General features: G+C 45.9%; 1 long non-coding RNA gene and 3 other non-coding genes across 4 annotated transcripts; 1 reads left to right on the top strand and 3 right to left on the bottom strand.

The window, feature by feature from the left end:
- Positions 1-1,242: 1,242 nt before the first annotated feature.
- On the bottom strand, positions 1,243-1,315 carry TRNAV-CAC. The gene has a single exon. It is a non-coding gene; the product is annotated as a tRNA-Val (tRNA).
- Positions 1,316-1,388: 73 nt separating this feature from the next.
- Positions 1,389-4,586, bottom strand: LOC122927214. The gene is made up of 3 exons (XR_006387771.1): positions 4,456-4,586; positions 4,227-4,315; positions 1,389-4,089 (listed from the first exon to the last, which is right to left on the bottom strand). It is a non-coding gene; the product is annotated as an uncharacterized LOC122927214 (long non-coding RNA).
- Positions 4,587-9,374: 4,788 nt separating this feature from the next.
- TRNAV-CAC lies at positions 9,375-9,447 on the top strand. The gene has a single exon. It is a non-coding gene; the product is annotated as a tRNA-Val (tRNA).
- Positions 9,448-25,233: 15,786 nt separating this feature from the next.
- TRNAK-UUU lies at positions 25,234-25,306 on the bottom strand. The gene has a single exon. It is a non-coding gene; the product is annotated as a tRNA-Lys (tRNA).
- Between the last annotated feature and the right edge of the window lie 1,424 nt (positions 25,307-26,730).

Raw genomic sequence — 26,730 nt, forward strand, 5'->3', positions numbered from 1 at the left:
CGTGATCCGTCCGCACCAAAAAAAAATTGAATAAGTTCTATTTTTTTGCGGTGCGTTGGCACGGACAGAAACCCCATGAAAGCACTCCGTAGTGCTTCCATGGGGTTCCGATCCGTGCTTCCGTTCCGCATCTCCGTGATTGCGGACCCATTCAAGTGAATGGGTCCGCATCTGTGATGTGAAGTGCACACGGGCCGGTGCGGGCCGCGATACGGCAACGGGCATACAACGTTCGTGTGCAAGAGGCCTTACTCAGTAGAAGGAGCCTGGCCCTGCTCCCGAGGCAAGTGCTGTCTAGTGTAGTATGACAGCATCAGCCAGTGAGTCTGGAGTTAGCTGCCGAGCTGAAAGGATGCTGCCTCCTGTCTGTGCTGTGAGAGGCATACTCCAGGAGACACACCACCCCTGGAAGCTGCTAAGAACTACCTAAAGCCCTGAAAAGAAAGAAGAACTTTGACAGACTGTTTAGAACCAGGCAAGTGCATGTGCAGGACAGTAAAGGTAACTTGGACTTTGCTGCATGTGGAAAGGGTTGTAGCCTCTGGCGCCTACCACATTTTTGAGAGCCTTGCATACCTTGGTTACTTGGGAAGATTGCAAAGTGTTATTTTGTGCGTTTTTCACACAACGTAGGCCCCATAGAAGTGAATGGGGCTGCATGAAAATCGCAAGCATCCGCAAGCAAGTGCGGATGCGGTGCGATTTTCATGCATGGTTGCTAGGAGATGATCGGGATGGGGACCCGATCATTATTATTTTCCCTTATAACATGGTTATAAGTGAAAATAATAGCATTCTTAATACATGATCCATCACCATGGTTTGGGTGCCAAACATGCCGATTTCTCTCACGCGCGTCCAAAACGCATTAAAATGTTTTGCATTTTCCCGCGACGCACCCGCATCTTGTTCTTCGTGTTAGTGATAAATTTGAGTCAATATGTTTTACCTTTATTTAGAATAAAAACATCTAAATTTATAAAACATTTTGAAAAAAATCAAAATTTTAGAAATGTGAATTTCTCTGCTTTCAAGGCAGATAGTGATACCTCGTGAAATAGTGATTACTTTGTATAGTGAAAAATGTAAAAGTGTAAAATAGTGATTACACTGGATTTTATACACCTGTAGAAATGCGAACACCTGAATTCAATGGTTTTTTTTTAGATGTTTTCTAATACTTTTGTCTCTATAAGTGAGGATATATATGAAAATGATAGGGCTGATTTTTATATATAAAAGTGTTTCTGCCCGGTTTTGTACCGGGGACCTTTCGCGTGTGAGGCAAACGTGATAACCACTACACTACAGAAACTGAAGTGATTTACAAATATGAGGCACCGTAATTGAGAAATGCCTATGTTTTTTTTGTATTAAAAACACCTTTATTATAATAAAATCGTCAAACATACATACTTAGTGCTGCGAAGCAGCCCAGGCCACGAGGCAGCACTTAATAAATACTTGCAATCGTCTTTCATAGCATGGTATTGTTATGTGACGCCAGGCTAACCTACACTATACATCACAATGCATGCTACACTAGCATTCCTATTTAATCACTTACCATTCAACAAAGCATTTAGACAGTGATGAGGGGAGGGGGGAATCACATGCCCCAAGCTTTATTGAAAGGACAGACACAAAAGGGGGGGGAGGGGGAAGGAGAGGGGTTTAGTCCTCTTCTTCGTCGACGTCCAAAATGTTGTAATCCCGCAACAGGCTGTGGGTAAACCTGCGGCAGTCCAGGACGGACATGCTCTCCCTCCTGAGGATGAGTCGGTTCCTGGTAAGCCATATAGCATCCTTAAAACAGTTCATAAGGCGCATGGCCTCAACAGTATGAATCCCAGGAAATAGTCCGTACAACACCGAGGTGTGTTGCAGGCTGATCCTGGGGAAAGAGTCTTTGAGTTCATGTTCCAGGGCATCCAACAGGCCCTGCGCAAAGGATCACACCCAGAACAGGTGATAAGATGTTTCCTCTGAAGTGGCACCTGGGGCAGTTCCGGGTTTTGCATAGGTTGCGGGCGTGCATTAATGACCGTATAGGCAAGCCTCCCAGGATGGCCATTCATGACAAGTCCTTGTGCCCTTTGGTTAACCTGTCTGAAGACACATTAGTCCATACTGTCTCTGCGGTGTCATCAGGGAGCCCTGGAATTGACTCCACCAAGTCCTTCGCTCTGATTATCTTGTGGATTGTCGTGGCCCTCCAGTTGATGCTCCCTCAAACCTGACAACATCTCCGTAATACCAGGGAGCGTGCTAGTTGTAAGGGATGGAGCTGTCCCACTTGTCGCAACCTAGACCCCTCCAGTGGGGCAGGAGAAAGAAGTGAGACATGGCCTTGCCCGCAGAGCCGTTTGCAGTTGTCAGAGCCCGTGAACGCTGTCACAAACAAAGGCAATCCACAGTAAAATGGGCAGGTCCGGAATGCCCTTCCCACCCTTGCGGGGCGCTTTGTACATGATGGCTCGCTTTACTCTGTCTATTTTGGAGCCCCAAACAAAGGGAAACACTGTCCTGGTGATGGCCCTAGAAACAGTGGCAAGAATGGGCTATGCCTGTGCTGTGTACTGTAGTACAGGCAGAACTTTGTTACGCAGAAAGAATGCTTTGCCCTCAATAGTGAGCTGCCCAAGGCTCTATAGTCCAATCCTTTGGTTCACCTTGGTCAAGCGGTCTTTTCAAGATTTGAGGGCTGCGCCTTCCTTTCCGAACCAGACTCGCAGGATCTGGATGAAGTCTGATTTGATGGTAAATGGGAAGGGGGCAGAGGAAGCCAGTTGTCACTCCCCGAAGTGCATGGCTTCTGACTTCCCGCAGTTGACTTTAGCCCCTGAAGCTTGTCCGAACTCCTCGCAGGTCTGGACGAGTGCAGTCACCAAACGCCGGCCAGCGCAGAAGATGGTCACGTCGTGCATGTACAGCAAGCACTTGACCTTGTAGTATCCTGTTCCTGGTACAGTGATCCCTCTGATCTCTCCATTCTGCCGGATAGACTCCGCAAAGAACTCTATAACACAAACAAAAAGGAGGGGTGATAGAGGGCAGCCTTGTCTGACCCCAGAGAGGACAGAAAAAGGGTCAGTCTTCCAGCCGTTCACCAACACCGTGCTTTAAATATCAAGGTACATCAGGTTAACAAACGAACAGAACCTCCTGCCCAGACCCAGCTTGTGCAACGCCTTGCCCATGAATTCATGAGAGACTTGTTCAAAGGCCTTCTCCTGATCAAGGCTGACCAGGGCCGCGTGTACACGGCCATCTTTGATGTATTGTACCATGTCTCTCATGAGAGCAAGAATATTTGCGATCTTGCGGCCAGGAATGCCGCAGGTCTGATCCGGGTGGACGATGCTGCCGATGACAATATTCAGCTGGTTGGCCAGTACCTTGGCGAGGATCTTGTAGTCCAGGTTTAGGAGAGAGATGGGACGCCAGTTTTTCAGATCACATCTCTTCCCCTTCCCTCAACGATGGGGGCATTCTACCCTCCACCACCATCTCCTCATAGAGTTCCAGCAGGTCTGGACAGATCAGATCCCCCAGCGCTACATAGTTCTCTGCTGGAAGACCGTCACTGCTCGGGGTCCTGCCGGACTTAAAGGATCTAGCGGCAGAGAGCAGCTCTCCCACCGTCAGAGGGTCTTCCATTGCCTCCACACCTGCAGGATCAAAATGGTTAGTGATACCTGACAGGAATTTATCTTCGGCTGTCAGGTCGGTGTTCTTCATGGAGTAATGGTCGCTGTACTAGTCTTTGACGACTCCCTTCACTTCCTCGTTCCCTGATTGCATGTTGTCGTCCTTGTCCCGAAGTTCATTCAGGGGCGTGTGGCCAGTGTGGAGTTTCCTGTAAAAGAACGAGTTGCATTTCTCACCATTCTCCAGGTTCTTCACCTTGGAATGGAAGATGATTTGCTTGGATTCCTCCTCAAAATGCCTTTTTAGGCTCTTTTTGATCTCCTCCAGTTCCTCTCTAACGCTCCAGCCGCACAGATGAAGGTCTTGCAGGGATCGCAGCTAACGCTGCAGCTCTCTGAAGTTTCTCTTCTTCTCACACGCCTGTTGTTGTTGCTTGGCCTAAAAGACAACAAAAACTGGACTTTAACACAGGGGCGTTGCTAGGGTCTCAAAAGATCCGGGGCACAAGCCCCAATAAATATGCCCTTCCCCCCATTCCCCGGACTATGCTGTACTTGCTATACAGCGGCACTTACCTGTCACATCCAGGGCCTTCAGGGGACGTCTCCTCTCTGTCATCATCTTCTCCATTCGGTCTGGACAACTTCTCTCAGCCGCCTCGTCTCTGCAGAGTGTGACACACAGACATCTTAGCTTCCTCACTTTCTATCATTATCCCCCAACTGGAGTCCCCACAGTGTTATCCTGCTGCTTGCTATGCCAAAACCTCAACCCCCCCCATACCCCCTGTTGCCATTTCTTTACTTAAGAGACAGGATAACCGGATTAAGTTGCTTCTGAACTTATCTTGTGGATTACAGCAGATCTCTGATGGAGGACAAAATTTACACAGACACCATGCTTTTGTTTCCTCAGGAACACACACTGCTGCTTACTGTGCAGCCTCTTTTCTCTTTTTTTTTTCTCTGTGTGTGCAACTTTATTTAAACACTTTCTGGTTAACAAACAGACAACATATTCATATGACTGTAGATCAATAGATAAGCTGTATAAGGGCATATAAAGAAAATGTCATATCTTAACACCCCCACTTGCTCTTATACTGCTTATGAGAAATAGTTTGGTACAGTTACATCATTTTACTATCTATATTCCAAAAATATAACTAACAAACCTATCAAGCTTAAACTTTGTTATTGGTTTAGTCATAACATCAGCTACCATTTTATCCGTAGAACAATACTCAAGATCTATCTTGCCTTCACTCAGAACAGATCTAAGGAAATGAAATTTAATGTCAATATGTTTGCATCTCTGATGGTAAACTGGGTTCTTTGCGAGAGCTATCGCACTCTGATTGTCTTCAAAAATCTTTACTGGTTCATACTGACATTCACTGTCCAATTCTCTTAGCAATTGTGCAAGATATAGACTCTCCTGTGTGGTTGCGGCTAATGCCATATATTCAGCTTCACAGGAAGATAGTGCTATTGTTGGTTGTTTCTTTGACTTCCAAGAAATCAGAGGTCCATTTTCAGTCAGGCTGAAACAATATCCTGTCGTGCTTCTCCTATCAATCTGGTCTGAGGCCCAACTGGCATCACTATACGCCTCTAGTTTTAATTTCTCTTTACATTTTCTGTAGCATAGTTCAAAATTGACAGTTCCTTTCAAGTATCTCAGTACGTGTTTGGCAGTGATCATGTGTTGTACACTTGGTTGTGAAAAATGTTGTGACAGTTTGCTTATAGTCCAACTCAAATCCGGTCTTGTACACGTAGCCACATAAATCAAACTGCCTACTATCTCCCGATAGCTTTTTACATCTGCAAGTTCGCTTTTGTCGTCGAAATCTAATTTTTGTTCACAGGGAGTAGATCTCGGTTTACAATCTGACATACCAAATCTTTCTATCATTTTCAAAATGTATCTCTTCTGATTCATCTTCACCGTTTCACTAGTCTGTCTAAAATCAATGCCCAAAAAATAGTTCCGTTTCCCAAGATCCTTCATTTTGAATTTTGTCGCAAGTGTTAACTTCACATCATTGAGTAGTTTTTCATTGCTTGCAGCAATGATCAGATCCTCAACCCATATTAGTAATATTGCTTGTTCATTGCCGTTCTGTTTGACATATACACAATGGTCTACAGAATTTTGTATAAATGCATTTGAACATAGATAATCATGTAGCATCTTGTTCCAGTTTCTTCCCGATTGCTTAAGACCATACAGTGACTTTTCTTCCATTATCAGTTGCTTCTCTCATTATAAGAGATAGACTTTTATCATCTAGGAATTGTATTAGTTCAGCATAAGCTTCTTCATTCTTACTCCTATCTTGCATAGGATCTACTCCATCTGCTGGTTCACGCAGGATGGTTTCTTTAAGGTTCATCAAGCGTAGATGGCCTAGGAACTTTGTCTCCCACAGCTCATAATTCTTCTCATCTCCATCGAAAAGTAGCCTGCTCCATCGGCTTGTTCCTTCTCTTCTGGGCCCATAACCTGTTGCCATTTCTTTACTTAAGAGACAGGATAACCGGATTAAGTTGCTTCTGAACTTATCTTGTGGATTACAGCAGATCTCTGATGGAGGACAAAATTTACACAGACACCATGCTTTTGTTTCCTCAGGAACACACACTGCTGCTTACTGTGCAGCCTCTTTTCTCATTTTTTTTCTCTGTGTGTGCAACTTTATTTAAACACTTTCTGGTTAACAAACAGACAACATATTCATATGACTGTAGATCAATAGATAAGCTGTATAAGGGCATATAAAGAAAATGTCATATCTTAACACCCCCAAATACTATCCTAAAGAAACATTACTGCCCCCCATAGTAATAGTGCTCCTCATAGTCCCACCAATAGTAATTCCCTTCTAGAATGCCCTTATTAGTAACACTGCCCCAACCGTGATAATGCTCCTCAACAATGCCCTCCCATATTAATAATACCCTCACAGAGCCCCCAGTAGAAATAAGGCCCCCTATTGTTCCCCCAGTGGTAATAAAGCTCCCTACAGACCCCACAGTAGTAATAAGGCCCCCATAGTGCGCTTAGTAGAAATAAGGCAGATCTACAAGACCCTCCTATAGAGCCCCCAGTAGTAATAAGAACGCCTCTAATGTCCCCTGGATTTGCAGTGCCCCCTGTAGTTATAATCCTCCCTCCACCATACAGTCCCATGTAAATAACATCACCTCCTCCCCAGCCGCCTCCAACGCACAATCCCATGTAAACATCACCCCCTAAGGCTACTTTCACACTTGCGTTCGTGCGGAACTGTCATGTACTTGTACAGGACGGATCCGCACCGATATAATACAAACGAATGCATCTGTTCAGGACCGATCCGTTTGTATTAGATTTTAATTTCTAAGTCCCAATACGGATCCGTCCTGACTTACATTAAAAGTCAATGGGGGACGGATCCGTTTACAATTGCACCATTTTGTGTCAATGCAAAGGGATCCATCCTCTTTGACTTACATTGTTAGGCTACTTTCACACTAGCGTTCGGGGCTCCGCTTGTGAGCTCCGTTTGAAGGCTCTCACAAGCGGCCCCGAACGGATCCGTGCTGCCCTAATGCATTCTGAGTGGACGCGGATCCGCTCAGAATGCATCAGTCTGGCAGCGTTTGTCCTCCGCTCCGCTCAGCAGGCGGACACCTGAACGCTGCTTGCAGCGTTCGGGTGTCCGCCTGGCCGTGTGCGGAGGCAAACGGATCCGTCCAGACTTACAATGTAAGTCAATGGGGACGGATCCGTTTGAAGATGACACACTATGGCTCAATCTTCAAACGGATCCGTCCCCCATTGACTTTCAATGTAAAAGTCTGGACGGATCTGTTCAGGCTACTTTCACACTTAGAATTCTTTTTACAATATAATGCAGACGGATCCGTTCTGAACGGAGCCACCGTCTGCATTATATGAGCGGATCCGTCTCAGACGGATCCGCTCTGAACGCTAGTGTGAAAAGTAGCCTAAGTCAGGACGGATGCGTTTGGCTCTGCAAGGCCATGCGGACACAAAAAACGCTGCTTGCAGCATTTTGGGGTCCGCCTCCAAAATGGAACGGGGGACCGCACGGAGCCGAACGAATGCATTCTGAATGGATCCGCATCTATTCAGAATGCATTGGGGTTAAACTGATGCATTTGGGGCTGCTTGTGAGAGACCTGAAACGGATCTCACAAGCGGATCACCAAACGCAAGTGTGAACGTAGCCGTCACCCTAAACATTAAGTCCCATGTACATAAACATCATTCCCCCCCACCATCCACTTTCAACATACAGTCCCATGTAAATAACATCCCTCCCTCCCCCAGCCACCTCAAGCACACAGTTCCATGTCAATAACATCCCTCCCTTCAGCCCTAAAATACATCCCAGTTAAATAACTACAACTCCCAGCATTTCTCTGCCTCTCCCTTCACTTACCTCTCCTGTACAGACATCACCATTAGGCTCCTTCTCCTCTTGACTCCGGTCCAATCCTGAACTGGGAAGAGGCGAAGGACCTTTGGTGACATCACAGGTCATGTGAACAGCAAAACAGGCTGTGATAGGATGACCTGGATGGTGACATCATCCTGGTCATCCTATCACAGCCTGTTTTTCTGATCACATGACCTGTGATGTCACCAAAGGTCCTTCGCCTCATCCCAATATTAGATTCAATTGTATTTGCCGTTCTGTGTACGGCAATACAGTTGTATCTAGCCGGCAGGCAGGACATTCGGGGCATGGGACAAAACATCCGGGGCCCAGGCCCCGAATGTTTTAACCTAGCGACGCCCCTGCTTTAACATACTCCCACCAGTCACTTGTCCGTTCAAACAAGCATCTGTCATTCCGCCAAGCTATGTTGATCTCTCTAAGCTCCTCACGATTCAATAGAGCGCAGTTCAGCTTCCAGAATCCAGGGCCGGGAGGGGAACCCGTCACCAAGGACACACTGGACCTTAATGGCTGTGATCGGAGAAGAAGAAAGGGTTTATAGAGTGGGGGAGGGGGGAGGTGTAGATAACAAGTACCATCCTACATACATAAAATGGTGTGATTGCCCCCATGTGTTGCCCAAACTAAACACTCTGGGGGCCTATACAATCTGCATAGACCAGGGGTGCACAACATTGGTTAGTCCAAGGACCATATTCTCAGATTGTACTTCTCCCTGGAGGCTGCAATAAAACAACTTCTTGAACTAAATTTCAGAAATTATTGACTATATGTAATTGTAGACACTATGGCCCTGATTTATCATACCTTCACTCCAGAACTCTGGCGTTAAAAAGTAGCAAAAATAGGGCTTTTGCGACTTTTTGCACTCGTGCAAAACTTTGCCGCTTTTTGCATTTTTATACCACTAACTCCAGTTTTGTAATGTGGGTGGGAAAGTGGGCGTGGTTAGCTATGTTAATGGATTTCACTCAAGAATTATCATTGAGACTTTTTTTTTTTTTTAAGTTCCAGAAATGTCTCAATCTTACGCCAGGAGGAAGGTGGAGTAGGAAAACTGGAGTAGCTTTATTAGACAAAAGAATAGGACAAATTTATCAAACAACGTGTGACATTTGGTAAAGGCGGCACAAAGTCCTCCGACACTGACTCAACCAAAACTGACTTGAGATATTTCCCTCATGGTAAATTCTCCCCTATAACTTAGGTGTTTCTGAAATAGGATGCCTCAGATTGGCAAATCACTTAAGTTTCTGTAGTGTAGTGGTTATCACGTTCGCCTCACACGCGAAAGGTCCCCGGTTCGAAACCGGGCAGAAACACTTTTACAACTATCAGTTCTTTACATTTTTATATATCCTCACTATACAGACAAAAGTATTAGAAAACATCCCTTTATCATTGAATTCTGGTGTCTGCATTGCCACAGGTGTATAAAATCCAACCCCTGCCTTTACACACACTTGTATAAGAATGGCTTGTCCTAAAGAGCTCACTGAACTCCAGCGTGGTTCTGTATTTGGAGGTCACTGCTGCAACAAGTAAGGCCTGGGCTACACTGCAACTTTTTGTAGCGCAGCTGATCGTGAACTGCAGATGTCATTCAATAGTTAAAATCAGCTACAAAAAGTTGCAGTGTAGCCCAGGCCTTACTTCTTGAAATTTCTTCTCCATCCCTTCCCCCTAAACAAAACCTACCTCATCCTAATGATACACACCTCAGCTGCTGTAGAACCTCCTAATACACACCTCAGCTGCTGTAGAACCTCCTAATACACGCCTCAGCTGCTGCAGAACCTCATAATACACACCTCAGCTGCTGCAGAACCTCATAATTCACACCACAGCTTCTGCAGAACCTGATAATTCACACCTCAGCTGCTGCGGTACCTGATAATACACACCTCAGCTGCTGCAGAACCTCATAATACACATATCAGCCGCTGTAAAACCTCATAACAGACACCACAGCTACTGCAACTCTCCGTTACTTCACATGGTTTTATTGTTATGGCTGCTCAGTGTGTGTGTGGTTGTTTATACACAATCTCTGCAATATAACAACTTCCTCAACCACATTTTGAAAATTGACTATTTGTACTATCATCTGTGAACCACAGTGCCTCAGGTTGGTAAGTCAATTAGGTTTCTGTGGTGTAGTGGTTATCACATTCACCTCCCGTGAGAAAGGTTCCCAGTTCAAAACCAGACACAAACACTTTTATATATAGATATCAGTCCTTTACTTTTCATATATCCTCGCTGTACCGACAAAAATATTAAACATCTCAAAAGAAATTGAATTCAGGTGTTCGCATTGCCACAGGTGTATAAAATCCAGCCCCTGCCTTTGCTTCAATGCAGAGGTACTCATGTGCGTTTTGTAGAAGTCCACATACCTGGGTCTGCTGTAAGGTAGAGGTCTAAGATGCAAAAAAAACTTCCAACTGCAGAGAGAGTAGGAGGGGACAGAGAAAGGATGGGAGTGGTAGTAGCGAAAATAATGGTGATACTTGTACTCATGGTGGCAGTCCTCACTCTGGCCTTCCCTTGGCCATACAGTGATGGGAGGGCACACCATGGTTTTGAAGGAGACCTCCTGCCTGATGGTGGATCAGGTGCCCTTAGTGTCAGTGAGTTTGGGGGATTGGTGCATGCAAGTCTGGTTTTGCAGGTAACAGATGAACCGTTTTACTGGAAGCAGATCCCAAATGCACGTGCTAACAAAGGTAGACACCGTGCAAAATCTCAATCTGATGATCTACAGTACACACCAAAAGTTATGACACATCTTCTCATTCAAAATTTGTCATATTCTAGGTTCTTCAAAGTATGCACCTTTTGCTTTGATTACTGCTTTGCACACTCTTGGCATTCTCTTGATGAGCTTCAAGAGGTAGTCACCTGAAATGGTCTTCCAACAGTCTTGAAGGAGTTCCCAGAGATGCTTAGCACTTGTTGGCCCTTTTGCCTTCACTCTGCGGTCCAGCTCACCCCAAACCATCTCGATTGGGTTCAGGTCCGGTGACTGTGGAGGCCAGGTCATCAGGCGCAGCACCCCATCACTCTCCATCATGGTCAAATAGCCCTTACACAGCCTGGAGGTGTGTTTGGGCTCATTGTCCTGTTGAAAAATAAACGCAAACCGGGTGGAATAGCATGCCGCTGCAAGATGCTGTGGTGGTAGCCATGCTGGTTCAGTATGTCTTCAATTTTGAATAAATCCCTAACAGTGTCACCAGCAAAGCACCCCCACACCATCACACCTCCTCCATGCTTCACGGTGGGAACCAGGCATGAGGAGTCCATCCGTTCACCTTTTCTGCGTCGCACAAAGACACGGTGGTTGGAACCAAAGATCTCAAATTTGGACTCATCAGACCAAAGCACAGATTTCCACTGGTCTAATGTCCATTCCTTGTGTTCTTTAGCCCAAACAAGTCTCTTCTGCTTGTTGCCTGTCCTTAGCAGTGGTTTCCTAGCAGATATTCTACCATGAAGGCCTGATTCACACAGTCTCCTCTTAACAGTTGTTCTAGAGATGTGTCTGCTGCTAGAACTCTGTGTGGCATTGACCTGGTCTCTAATCTGAGCTGCTGTTAACCTGCGATTTCTGAGGCTGGTGACTCGGATGAACTTATCCTCCGCAGCAGAGGTGTCTCTTGGTCTTCCTTTCCTGGGGCGGTCCGCATGTGAGCCAATTTATTTGTAGCGCTTGATGGGTTTTGTGACTGCACTTGGGGACACTTTCAAAGTTTTCCCAATTTTTCGGACTGACTGACCTTCATTTCTTAAAGTAATGATGGTCACTCGTTTTTCTTTACTTAGCTGCTTTTTTCTTGCCATAATACAAATTCTAACAGTCTATTCAGTAGGACTATCAGCTGTGTATCCACCTGACTTCTCCACAACGTAACTGATGGTCCCAACCCCATTTATAAGGCAGGAAATCCCACTTATTAAACCTGACAGGGCACACCTGTGAAGTGAAAACCATTTCAGGTAACTACCTCTTGAAGCTCATCAAGAGAATGCCAAGAGTGTGCAAAGCAGTAATCAAAGCAAAAGGTGGCTACTTTGAAGAACCTAGAATATGACATATTTTCAGTTGTTTCACACTTTTTTGTTATGTATATAATTCCACATGTGTTAATTCATAGTTTTGATGCCTTCAGTGTGAATCTACAATTTTCATAGTCATGAAAATAAAGAAACTCTTTGAATGAGAAGGTGTGTCCAAACTTTTGGTCTGTACTGTATATGGCCACCCTGTTTCCAGGCCTAAAGGTAAATTTGTCAGGCTGAAGTCCCGTCCCCAGCACGCCCCCGCACCCCTTCAATCCTCCTACACATCAAACGTGGCGCAAAAACATCTGTGTGGTAAGATTTTGTAGCATAGGTATTCAAATGGTCGCAAAAGGCAGTCCTGCAACATTTTTGCTCCACAATCTGCCATAAAAATGTTAATAAAATGACCCCCAATAATTTTTTTAATTTGCTTGCAGACCTTTGAAGCCGTAAACAACATAGGCACCAGCTACCTAAAAGAACTGCAGCCCTACAGTCCTTGCCGTCCCCTCAAACGCTCCACACCCAGGAACCACCATAAAACATTTGGAGCCAGATCCTTCTGCCGTGCCGCCTCCACTCTCAGGAATGCTTTTCTGGATCTGTAAGGATAGGTTCACATGGAGGATTTTGGGTGCGGATTTCAACACTGCGGCCAAAACCAGCTCCCACAGCTCAGGCGGCCGAGAGTTTTTGTAGTGCATCTTTAAAGACCATGCCAAAAATGTACAGGTCCGATCTTTTTATTTTTATTTAGCTTTTTATTTTTACTTAATATGTGCATAATAAAATGTATTTTATATTAAATCATAGCTTTTTTCCTGATTTTTTTGTATTATTACATCATTTATAACATTTTACTAAATTATGGAATTACTATTTTACAACTTTGAAACTTATCTTAGCATACTCCCGTCTCAGAGGCTGGTTTTAGGACAACACTAGTGAGCCCTAACAGAAGGCTTAGGCCGGGTTCACACCACTATTTCTTTTCTGTTCTTCTGGTCCATCAGAAGACCTGGAGAAAAAACAGATCCTGTAAAAAAAAACGATGTATCCTGAACAGTGATTGCCAGTTCGCAGTGTTCGCCAGTTAACACATCCGGACTGCCATCTTGACTCACCCGTTTGGCGATGCACAGGTAAGCCCTTACCTGTGCCTGTGCTGCGAGCCGGTCTGAAATCAAATGCGGTCTTCGAGAGCAGGCAGTTCCGAGAACAGCCCGATGAAGGCACCCGGCGGCTATTCTCGGAACTGCCTGCTCCCGGTGACTGCATTTGGTTTCAGACCAGCTCGCAGCACAGGCACATGTAAGGGTTTACCTGTGCATCGCTGGAAGGGTGAGTCAAGATGGCAGCCCGCATGTGTTCGCTGGCGAACACTGCGAACTGGCCATCACTGACCTTGAGCATCCCTTATGCATATTTTACATCCATTTGAGCCATTTCTGTCTGAGATCCGTTGCAGACGGATGCAAAATGTACATAACGGATGCTCAGATACGTTTTTTTACAGGATCAGTTTTTTTTCCTTGTCTTCTGACGGATCAGAAGAAGGGAAAATGAAACTGTGATGTGAACCTGGCCTTACTGAGCAGACAGACCCGAGATTCCTTGTAGGTAATCAGGGCTAACGCAGGGCACCCCAGTCTCCAATGGGGTCATGGGAAACCAGTTGACCCGATCATAGAGGGGAGAATCAAAGGGTAAACAGCTGGGATTGGAGCATCTGCCGACCCTGGCTGTGAAGCAGGAGCCTGCACAATAACCCAGAGATGTTCGTAACAGCTAGTTTTTAGAGCAGGAGTGCTCCAGGAGTCACTAATCCATCGTTCCTGCAGTGACCTGCACCACCCCCTGTCAAGAGGTCATTAAGTGGTCAAATAAAATTAAAAATACATTAAAACCTCACTGATCGCCTGCCAGTCCCATTATGTCCCTTCCCGGGTTCTATGCAGGTTTCTATTTCCTGGTCTCTCTCAACATGGCTAATGCAGTGACACTGGGTTAGTGTACGGTACTTTGCTATGCCATTTGTGTGCTTCCAAGAGCTGAACATGGGAACACAGCTTAGTTATTGTGCCTTAGGCCTCTTGCGCACGAACATTGTTCATCCGCAATTTGAATGGGTCCGTGATCCGTCCACACCGAAAAAAAATGAACAAGTTATTTTTTTTTTGCGGTGCTGAGGCACAGACAGAAACCCCATGGAAGCACTCCGTAGTGCTTCCATGGGGTTCCGATCCGTGCTTCCGTTCCGCATCTCCGTTATTGCGGACCCATTCAAGTGAATGGGTCCGCATCCGTGATGTGAAGTGCACACGGGCCGGTGCCCGTGTATTCCGGACCCGCCGTATGCGGGCTGCAATACGGCAACGGGCATACAACGTTCGTGTGCAAGAGGCCTTACTCAGTAGAAGGAGCCTGGCCCTGCTCCCGAGGCAAGTGCTGTCTAGTGTAGTATGACAGCATCAGCCAGTGAGTCTGGAGTTAGCTGCCGAGCTGAAAGGATGCTGCCTCCTGTCTGTGCTGTGAGAGGCATACTCCAGAAGACACACCACCCCTGGAAGTTGCTAAGAACTACCTAAAGCCCTGAAAGGAAAGAAGAACTTTGACAGACTGTTTAGAACCAGGCAAGTGCATGTGCAGGACAGTAAAGGTAACTTAGACTTTGCTGCATGTGGAAAGGGTTGTAGCCTCTGGCGCCTACCACATTTTTGACAGCCTTGCATACCTTGGTTACTTGGGAAGATTGCAAAGTGTTATTAGAGAAAGACTTTTGCCCCTTTCACACGAGCGAGTTTTCCGCGCGGGTGCAATGTGTGATGTGAACGCACAGCACCGGTACTGAATCCTGACCCATTTATATCAATGGGTTTGTGTACATGAGCGTTTTTTTTTTATGCATCAGTTCTGCGTTGCATGAAAAACGCAGCATGTTCTATATTCAGCGTTTTTCACGCAGCCCTCGCTGCATAGAAGTGAATGGGGCTTTAATGAAAAACGCATTGCATCCGCAAGCAAGTGCGGATGCAATGCTTTTTTCACTGATGGTTGCTAAGAGATGTTGTTTGTAAACCTTCAGTTTTTTTATCACGAGCGCGAAAAACGCATCAAAACGTTTTGCACCCGTGTGGAAAAAAACTGAACGCATTTGCAGACAAAACTGACTGAACTTGCTTGTAAAATGGTGCGAGTTTCACTGAACGCACCCTGGACGCATCCCGGGTGCATTGCGGGAAACCCGCGCGAGTCCGCACACACAATTTCAGTCAGTTTTGATTGCGTTGCGTTGTTCAGTTTTTATTGCGCGGGTGCAATGCGTTTTGCACGCGCGTGATAAAAAACTGAATGTGGTACCCAGACCCGAACTTCTTCACTGAAGTTCGGGTTTGGGTTCAAGGTTGTGTAGATTTAATTATTTTCCCTTATAACATGGTTATAAGGGAAAATAATAGCATTATGACTACAGAATGCATAGTATAATAGTGCTGGAAGGGTTAAAAAATACAAAAATTAACTCACCTTAATCCACTTGATCGTGCAGCCGGCATCGTCTTCTTTCTTATTCTTTGAGGACCTGCAAAAGGACCTTTGATGACATAATCGCGCTCACCACGTGGGGACGTCAGCGCAGGTCCTGCTGAATGAAAATAGAAGGATCTTCATTTAGCAGGACCTGCGCTGACGTCACCATCCTCACCACGTGGTGAGCGCGATTACGTCAAAGGTCCTTTTGCAGGTCCTCAAAGAAGACGATGCAACCATGCGTGAAAATCGCATTTCTATGGGGCCTGCGTTGCGTGAAAATCGCAGAATATAGAGCATGCTGCGATTTTCACGCAACGCATAAGTGATGAGTGAAAATCACCGCTCATGTGAACAGCCCCATTGAAGTGAATGGGTCCGGATTCAATGCGGGTGCAATGCGTTCGACCCGCGTGGAATTCTCGCCCGTGTGAAAAGGGCCCTAGAGTCAGCCATCTTGCAGCCTGCTATCCCATATTCACCAGTGGAAAGGTGTGCGAACTGGAGAGAAGTAATATAACCTTTCAAGTACCTGTGAACTACCTCAGAACTGCTTTATATGCTTGTACTGCAACACTTATCATCCTTAAGGGCTCATTCCCACAAACGTATTTTGCGTTCCGTATACGGGCTGTTTTCTGCGTTCCCCATATGGTCCGTATACGGAACCATTCATTTCAATGGGTTCGCAAAAGATGCGGACAGCACTGTGTGCTGTCCGCATCTGTTGCTCCGTTCCGTGGCCCCTGCAAAAATTATGAGTCCTGTCCTATTCTTGCCCGTTTTGCGGACAAGAATTGGCATTTCTATAATAGGCCTCCTGTTCCGATCTGCAAATTGTGGAACGCACACAGGCGCTATTCATGTTTTGCGGATCTGCAATTTGCGGACAGCAAAATAACGGCACGGTCGTGTGAACGAGCCCTAATAAAGAGTTTCTGTTTCAGCTAGGCCTGGTCATTGCGTCATCCATTCACTGGCCCTCTTACCACTTGACCTCCTGCCTTGTACCCTGCCATACACCTAACACCAGAGAGGAGGCCCCAAAGAATCCAGGGTGTGCCCCGAGGGAAGAAAGGGTGCACCCTTCATTCACTGCACGGCCCCAGGGAGCGTTGGAGTGAGGACTGCCACTGTGAGTACTACTACCCCCATCATAGCAACCACCATTACCATCTTAGCCCCAGCACTCCCTGGCAGGTCCTGCATAAGTGTCCATGTCGTGAGGGACCAAGAGGTACAGATCAGTGAGGGATCAGAACGGAAGCAGTGGGGGATCAGAGTTAGGGCTCATTCACACAGACGTTGCTCAGCCATTCCGTGCATTGGGGGCCGCAATTTGCAGTAACATCTGTGCAGCTGCCGCGACGGATCCAGACCCATTCAACTTGATCCATGATTCGTCTGCACTGCCAAAAAATAGAACATGTTTTTTGCGGTGCGGAAGCACGGAGAGAAACCCCAAGGAAACACATCGTAGTGCTTCAGAGGGGTTCCATGCCTCCGTTCTGCACCGAACTTCCGGACTGCAGACAATACGGGCACGGCCGAACAATGGCCGTGTGCATGAGCCCCTAGTTGTGTATTGGTGGCAGAGGTTTCTAATATCCATATGCAGTTCTTATAAAGGCCACTAGGTGCCGCTAAAGTAACACAAAAAATGCAGACACTATTACAAAGAGCTAATACTTTGTCTTAGACTGGACAACATGGTGACTGACTTCTTGGGCCGGTTGTCATGTGCTCAGGGTCACTTGTGTATTGCAATGCAACCCCATTTACCTACATATGTTGTGATTACTTGCAATACAGGTGGCATTTATTTGGGATCTTTGACAAAATGTGTCGCAGCCAAAGTCACCGTGTCGCCAGGTACTTTCACACTTGCGGCAGAGGATTCCGGCGTGTGCAAACTGATGGTATTTGTCAGACGGATCAGGATCCGAATCCGTATGACAAATGCATTGAAATGCCGGATCCGTCTCTCCCGTGTCATCAGGAAAAACAGATCCGGCATTTATTATTTAAAAAAAAAATTCAGTCTGAGCATGCGCAGACCGCAATCCTGGAACCGTTTTGCCGGAACATTCGGGGTCGGATCGGGCATTAATGCATGTCAATTGGAAAAATTGCTGGATCCAGCATTCCGCCAAGTGTTCCGGAATTTTGGACGGAGATAAATCCGCAGCATGCTGCGGTATTATCTCCGTCCTGAAAAGTCAAGAAGACTGAACTGAAGACATCCGGATGCATCCTGAGCGGATCGCTCTCCATTCAGAATGCATGGGGATATAACTGATCAGTTCTTTTCCGGTATTGAGCCCCTAGGACGGAACTCAGCGCCAGAAAAGAAAAACGCTAGTGTGAAAGTATCCTAAAAGCTACGCCAGTTCACCTGTTTCCAGATGTAAATATTAGTAAATACTCAACTGGTGGACGCAGTGTAAAACCGTCCATGCTGGTTAAAAAATAATACTTGCAAATTTCTTACTACTAAAATAGTCACACGTCCCTTAGTAAATGGGCCCTAATGAGCTGTTATGGGCCACTAAGCCAGTTTTCCTTCAATCTCCCTCTATGTGTCCTACGTTCTGCACACAACCGTATCCGTTTTGCGGTCCATGTGCCTCCTGCTTTTTTCGGGCCCCATTTTAGAAAGGCCTATTCTTGTCCACATAAGTGCGCCAAAAATCTGCATGTGTTACCTCCGTGTGGAAAACGTCTGTAATCTGATGTCAAACAGTGTTTGCCTTTTGCCCCTGACTCGCTCCGCGCTGCAGGCAGCCTAAGCAGCCAGGAAAGCAGGTGGAAGCGATCCAAGTACGGACTCCAACTCCAGAAGGCACATGTTATAAGGTCTCCATCCCGATCGTCTCCTAGCAACCGTGCGTGAAAATCGCACCGCATCCGCACTTGCTTGCGGATGCTTGCGTTTTTCACGCAGCCCCATTCACTTCTATGAGGCCTGCGTTACGTGAAAAACGCACAAAATAGAGCTTGCTGCGATTTTCACGCAACGCACAAGTGATGCGTGAAAATCACCGCTCATGTGAACAGCCCCATAGAAATGAATGGGTCGGGATTCAGTGCGGGTGCAATGCGTTCACCGCACGCAATTTTTTTATTATAGCTTTTTATTTCCTTAATATTAAAACTGACACAAAAATTAATTATAGCAATGTGTTCCCTATTTTGTGACAATCATTTTGATATATAACATGTATAGGTTTGAATGAACGGGGCGACTATGGTGACTGTTTCCGTTATCGATAGCATTTTTAAATGTAGTTTTTAATTTTAATTTTTTTTTTACTTATATTTACATTTATTTTTGGCACTTAATATGTCCCCCAGGAAGTCATTAAAAGAGAAAACTGACTTTTTTCCCCCCACTAATTCCACTGTAACTGGGACATTCACAGGCACCCCAGTTATAGGGGGGAACAGCCCCGTGTGGGGGCATTACATACAGGCAGAGCTGATCAGGGTCTCCTTAGGCCCTGCAGCTCTGCTCCTGCCCTGACACACCCGGAGGTCACATGACCGCCGGGTCTAAGGCCTCTTTCACACGGGCGTCAGTTTTTTTGCCCGGATAAGAGGCGGGTGCGTTGCGGGAAAATGCACGATTTTTCCGCGCGAGTGCAAAACATTGTAATGCGTTTTGCACTCGCGTGAGAAAAATCGCACATGTTTGGTACCCAAACCCGAACTTCTTCACAGAAGTTCGGGCTTGGGATTGATGTTCTGAAGATTGTATTATTTTCCCTTATAACATGGTTAATAAGGGAAAATAATAGCATTCTGACTACAGAATGCATAGTACAACAGCGCTGGAGGGGTTAAAAAAAAATAAAAAACTCACCTTATCCTCTTGTTCGCGTAGTTCGTTCCCGGTCTGTTCTTTGCTAGCTGTGGGCTAAAGGACCTGTGGTGACGTCAGATCACATGCTCCAATCACATGGTCCATCACCATGGTGATGGAGCATGTGATCTGACGTCATCAAAGGTCCTTTACCTGTATTTAATGCTCACCATAGGTCCTATTCAACAAAGGAGACAGAAGAAATGCCAGGCTTCGCGATCAAGTGGACTAAGGTGAGTTAAATTATTATTATTATTTTTTAACCCCTCCAGCACTGTTTTACTAAGCGTTCTGTATTCAGAATGCTATTATTTTCCCATATAACCATGTTATAAGGGAAAATAATAATGATCGGGTCTCCATCCCGATCGTCTCCTAGCAACCGTGCGTGAAAATCGCACCGCATCCACACTTGCTTGCGATTTTAACGCACCCCATTCACTTCTATGGGGCCTGCGTTGCGTGAAAAATCGCACAATATAGAGCATGCTGCGATTTTCACTCAACGCACAAGTGATGCGTGAAAATCACCGCTCATGTGAACAGCTCCATAGAAATGAATGGGTCAGGATTCAGTGCGGGTGCAATACGCTCACCGCACGCATCGCACCCGCACGGAAAACTCGCCCGTGTGAAAGGGGCCTAACAGAGAAAGGGCTTCCTGCTCTCAGTCCCTGCGCTCCTCCACGATCTCCTGCTGGAACCGCCCCTGTCTTCTCCTCAGTGTCCCCGCTGTGTCTCACAGCTAGAGATGGCCTTGCGGTTCGCCCCCAGCGGTCGTTTCACAGCAAACTTTGCGTGTACGCGATTCACCGAACATGCGAACATATGGAGATATTCACGCCCGCCATGTTCTTTTACATTGTGAAGGACTTTGACCCATGACACATCCATCAGGTGGTACAGGACAGCCAATTGAGACGTTTCAGCACATGGACACACCCCCTACCTTATAAATAGACCTGATCTGGTTGCCATTTTACATTCAGTGTTTTGCCAGTGTAGAAAGAGGTTGCTGTGTGGAGCAGGGACAGGCTGTTAGAGACACCAAACGCTAGCTAATAGGGCCACAATAGTCCTTTTAAGGACTGGTATAGGTGTGCTATCGATAGGTGTGATACACAGAGGGGTGCGATATCCTTATAATATACTTTTATAATGAGTCAAAAACACATAGATCTATATAGTGATCACCTGGAAGTCAGGGGCCTAGGGGCTTACTAGGACCATTTTTATTTAGGGTAAGGTTCCGGACGGGGTCGCTCTTATCAGGGCGGGTGGTCTGTGGTTAGGCTATCAGGGCCAGAATAGCACCCCCTGTAGGGCAATATCAGGGACAGTTGTTTGCCCACCCTGTCCTTCAATACCACATCATCATCTAGCCCAGGGATGGATGTTTTTTGCTTTCCCTCTGGGATTCATGGATGTGCACTGGAACCCCCCGGATTGTGGGAGGACATATGGTTTCTGATTTGGTGCCGCCGAGCAACTGATTTAGTGCCGCTGAGCACTTTTTATTACCTACCACATCTATGCTTTTTGCTTAAAGAGGTTCTACACTTTGTTTTAACTGATGATCTATCCTCTGGATAGATCATCAGCATCTGATCGGAGGGGGTCCAACACCCGGGACCCCCGCCGATCAGCTGTTTGTGAAGGCAGCGGTGCTTCAGCAGCCCAGTGACGTCACGACTAGTATCACTGTTCACTTGAATGGAGCTTAGCCCCGCCCACGCTAGTTGATACTAGTCGTGACGTCACTGGGCCAGCGGTAAACAGTGAGAAGGCCGCGCCGCTGCCTTCTCAAACAGCTGATCGGCGGGGGGCCTCAGTGTCGGACCCCCGCCGATCAGATGCTGATTATCTATCCAGAGGATAGATCATCAGTTAAAAGAAAGTCCAGAACCCCTTTAACTTTAATAATTTTATTTATTTTCATTTTTTGAGGGATATCTTTTCCATTCACACGTCTGCAAAATGGGTCCACATCCGTTCTGCAATTTTGCGGAAAGGGTGCAGACCCATTCATGTTCAATGGGGCCGGAATGTACTGTCCGCATTTGCGGATCCGCACTTCCGCATTTGTGCTTCCGTTTCCGCAATTGCAGACAATATTAGGCATTTTCTATTATAGTCCCTGCGATGTGCGGTCCACAAATTGCAAAATGCACATTGCTGGTGTCCGTGTTTTGCGGATTCGCAAAACACTTACGTACGTGTGAATGGACCCTCATAGTAACATTATTAAAGGTTACGTTTTATCTTTATGTATATTCTAATGGATTGCCCTCCGTGTACATTGTTATAATATACTTTCTATGTTAGGCCTAGTTCACACGATCGTTTTTTTTGCGAGTGTACGGGCCGTTTTTTTGTGTTCCGTATACGGTCCGTATACGGAACCATTCATTTCAATGGTTCCGCAAAAAAAAACTGAATGTACTCCGTTTGCATTCCGTTTCCGTTTTTCCGTTCCATTGAAAGATAGAACATGTCCTATTATTGCCTGCAAATCACGTTCCGTGGCTCCATTCAATTCAATGGGTCCGCAAAAAAAAAACCGGATCACATACGGAAATGCATCCGTATGTTTTCCGTATCCGTTCCGTTTTTGCTGAACCATCTATTGAAAATGTTATGCCCAGCCCAATTTTTTCTATGTAATTACTGTATACTGTATATGCCATACGGAAAAACGGAACGGAAAAATGGAACAGAAACGGAAACACAACGGAAACAAAAAACGGAACAACGGATCCGTGAAAAACGGACCGCAAAACACTTAAAAAGCCATACGTTCGTGTGAACTAGGCCTTAGAAAGTATATTATAGTGCATTTGTATTGTGCGGCAGTTGTGTGCGGTTCTGCTGCGATACTGCAGGTATATAGAGGGACAAGCGTTATTGGAACAAATAATTTCTACTGGTGTGATATACCAGTCGCCCCCCCAAAAAACTGATTGAAGCGGGGTGTTATATACCAATATACTTTCTTTATAGTGCATTTGGGTACTGTATAGTGCATTTGCGCATGCGCGTACGCGAAAATGATATTGCAGATGTTTCGCATTAAAAATAATAATAAATGGAAATCGCAAATTCGAATAATACATCTGTTCTCCACCCGTCCCCCTAGAGCAGTGATGGCTAGCCTCTCTGATGGCTAAGTAATGGTGAAACTATGACTCCAGCATGCTCTATTAATTTCTGTGGAGTTCTGAGAACAGCAAAGCCAGTGTGCATCTTGGGAGTTGTAGTTTTACTACAGCTGGAGTGCCGGAGATTAGCCATCACAGCACTAGAAGTGATAGTTCAGCTAGAAACGATATATAAGGAGATCAGTCGGAGCCCCTACTTGTCTGCAGACATGAAATCCTTCTGCTCGGGGGGAGACTGGAGAAGACATTGCCAGTATGGTTTTGCTTTTGAGTTGCTTCAGCAAAGAATCACGCTGGTTTACTGCAAACCCTGAGGGAATAGCAGCCTCCAGACACTCCAGCTGTCCTGAAACTTCAACTCCCAGAATCCTCCTTTTACTTCTTTGGCAGTTACAAGAACAACCTGCTGGGAGTTGTAGTAGCAGTTGTTGCAGCAGCTGGAGTCCTTATTGTGTAGGGTTTTTTCCAAGATTTTAATACTGATGACCTATCCTAGGTGATCAGTATCTGGTCGGTGGGGGTCCGACACCCCTGACGATCAGCTGTTTGGAAAAAGCTAGGAAAAGCTGTATGAAGGCTGCAGGGCTCACAGTAGCGCCAATTCCTTCTCCAACAGATGATTGGCAGGGGTCCTGGGTGTCAGACCCCCATCAATCAGATAATGATGACCTATCCAGAGGATAGGTCATCAGTTATAAATTCTCAGAAAACCCTTTTAAGGGGGCATCATACTGTGTCTGGTGGGAGGCACTTAAGGGGGTTATCCTATGAATAATGTAAAAAATTATATCATATAGTCCAGGACAATCTCTTTCTAACAAAGCTAGAACCAGCCCTGTACCTCACATGGATCCAGAGATCTCCACATTCATTGATCTGCTAGATTTATATCAAGCTGATTGCTCAAGGGGAGTGTCTTTACTGCTGCAGCTCAGGAGGTGTGTCTCAGCTCTCCCTATCACAGCTCAGGAGGCGTGTCTCAGCTCTCCCTATCACAGCTCAGGGGGCGTGTCTCAGCTCTCCCTATCACAGCTCAGGGAGCGTGTCTCAGCTCTCCCTATCACAGCTTATGAGGCGTGTCTCAGCTCTCCCTATCACAGCTCAGGGGGCGTGTCTCAGCTCTCCCTATCACAGCTCAGGGAGCGTGTCCATGCTCTCCCTATCACAGCTCAGGGGGCATGTCTCAGCTCTCCCTATTACAGCTTAGGAGGCAGTTGAAAAATGAAACTGAGCATGTGCGGCCATCTCAGTGAGCAGGACAAAGAAATAAGAAATTAAGTGGCACTATACAGATACATTTTATTGAATAACTCACTGGCTATATAACATTTTTAATTACATGCAATTAAAAAAGTATTCAGATCCAGATGCTGGTTTGAAAACTGTAGAATATTTTTCGTAGGACAACCCCTTTAAGGGGACATCACTCTGAGAGGGGGCATTTAAGGAGACATCATAATGTGTGAGGGAGGAACATCATTTTGTGCTGAGACAATGTCTTTGTGGGGGGCACTTAAGGGATCATCCTACTTAGGGGCATCGCAGCGATCCTGCTGTGTCAGGGGCACCAAAGGAGCATTATACTGCGTGGGGACACCAAGGGATCAACCTGCTGTGAGGAAGCACTTAGGGGAAATCCTACTGTGAGGGGGCAGTAAGGTGGCGGCAGGGGCGGACTGGGAACTTATAGTGGCCCGGGAAAAATACTAAAAGTGGCCCTGTTTTGTAGTCTGGTCCAAATTGATGGAAGGCAGGGACCAGCAATACCATATTGTGGCACATTATACCACCCCAACAGAGCCAAATACCACAGTCCATCATAAAATACTGCCAGCAGCACAAAATACATCCCCAAAAACTTCCACTGGCCGTCCGTGAGGAGGGCCCAGGTGGTTCCACCAGGAAATTTCCCTATAAGGTCTATGGCCATTCCGCCCCTGGGTGGCGTCATAATCTGTAGGAGCACTAAAGGGATATCATACTGTCCGAGGGGCACTAAGGGGCATCATTAGGTGGCACAAAGAGAATATTCTTTCTGTGTGGGGAGGCATTAAGGGGGCACTATTTCTGTGTAGATGGCAGAAAGGGGATTAGGCGGGTTTAGAGGTGTGGTTTATTGAGGGGGGAAAAATGCTGCAGCACCACATGCCACTGATGTCCCTCCATACGTCTTTTTTTTTTTTTTTTTTTGCAGCTTGGGCTTTCACCCTACAGCAGACCCAGTAAAGTGCCAGGTATATGGCCATTTACAAAAAGTACTTGAGCGCCCTGATACAGGGTCATGATTCAGTTATCGCTGTATGAGGCATTGGGGCTGACACACCCAGTAGCTGCAATTTGCATTAAAAGCACATAGAAAAGCTGAGCACACAAATTTGTGTCAAGTATAGACGAACCTTTATTTTTATGCTGAATTAATTATACTGAAAAAATAATTATTACCTTTTGTTAAATTGTCAGCAACTTTCATTTAAAAAAATAAAAAAAACTTGCGCCCGAACAGGGACTTGAACCCTGGACCCTCAGATTAAAAGTCTGATGCTCTACCGACTGAGCTATCCGGGCTCTTGTGCTTTGGAAATTTGGCCAATTTTTTAAACAGTGTGGACAAATGAACGAAATACTTTTTATCCAGTGTCTTTGTCCCAAGCACACAGAACTTTCATCTACACAGATTATTGTAGTATTTTTAGTATTTTACCAGAAATAAAAGTAAGTTACCACCCAAACAGGGACTTAAAGGGAACGTGTCACCTTTTTATTCTGCCAGTTAAAACCAGATAGTAACACATCCTTTTTTCTATGGCTACTTTCACACCTGCGTTAGGTGCGGATCCGTCTGGTATCTGCACAGACGGATCCGCACCTATAAATGCAAACGATGGTATCCGTTCAGTGCGGATCCGTCTGCATACACTTAGTAAAAAAAAGTCTAAGTGTAAGTCAAGCGGATCCATCCTGACTTACATTGAAAGTCAATGGGGGACAGATCCGTTTACAATTGCACCAATATTGTGTCAATGTAAACGGATCCGTCCCCATTGACTTACATTGTAAGTCAGGACGGATCCGTTTGGCTCCGCACCACCAGGCGGACATCCGAACTCTGCAAGCAGCGTTTTGGTGTCCGCCTCCAGAGCGGAATGGAGGCTGAACGGAGGCAAACTGATGCATTCTGAACGGATCCTTATCCATTCAGAATGCATTGGGGCTAAACTGATCCGTTTGGGCCGCTTGTGAGAGCCTTGAACATTACTACGGGGGCGGCCATCTTGCCTGAGCCGTTCTTAACAGCATTTAGAAAGTATTAAGAAAGTCACCCCACTGGTAGCAGAAGGTTCTTTGCTGAGGAATGGCTAGCTGTCCCTCTCTTTCTTAGGCCTCTTGCACACGAATGACCGTATACGGAACCATTCATTTCAATGGATCCGCAAAAAAAATAAAAATGTACTCCGTATGCCTTCCGTTTCCCTATTTCCGTTTTGTTCAAAGATAGAAAATGTCCTATTATTGTCCGCATAATGGACAAGGATAGGATCAGGGGCCAGCTGTTCTGTTCCGCAAAAAAAAAAACTGAACAAATACGGAATACACACGGACATCATCTGTATTTTTTTGCGGACCGCAAAATACTGAAAAAGCCATACGGTCGTGTGCAAGAGGCCTAAGAAGGCTGGTCCAAAGCCTGGTAGAGATGTCCAGTTCTTGAGCGAATCGTTCTTTTGAATCGATTCCTCTGACTGAGCTGATCCGTGTGAGGTAGCAGGAACTCTAGCAGGTCTTGTGTAACATGATCCTAGAGTGAAGGCTGGGCCCTCCCAATCCACCCGATCTGCAACCATTTTAATTATATTAATTACCCCTCCCCTCCAGTCCTGAGTTCCTTCATGAATCAGTTGTTTTGAATGTACTGATTCAAATGAACCGATTAATTTAAAAGATTCGAACTTCACTAAAGCCTGGTGGCCCATGGTCGAGTATTCCCAGAT

The sequence above is a fragment of the Bufo gargarizans genome, chromosome 2 (genome assembly GCF_014858855.1).
Source record: "Bufo gargarizans isolate SCDJY-AF-19 chromosome 2, ASM1485885v1, whole genome shotgun sequence".
NCBI lineage: Eukaryota > Metazoa > Chordata > Amphibia > Anura > Bufonidae > Bufo > Bufo gargarizans.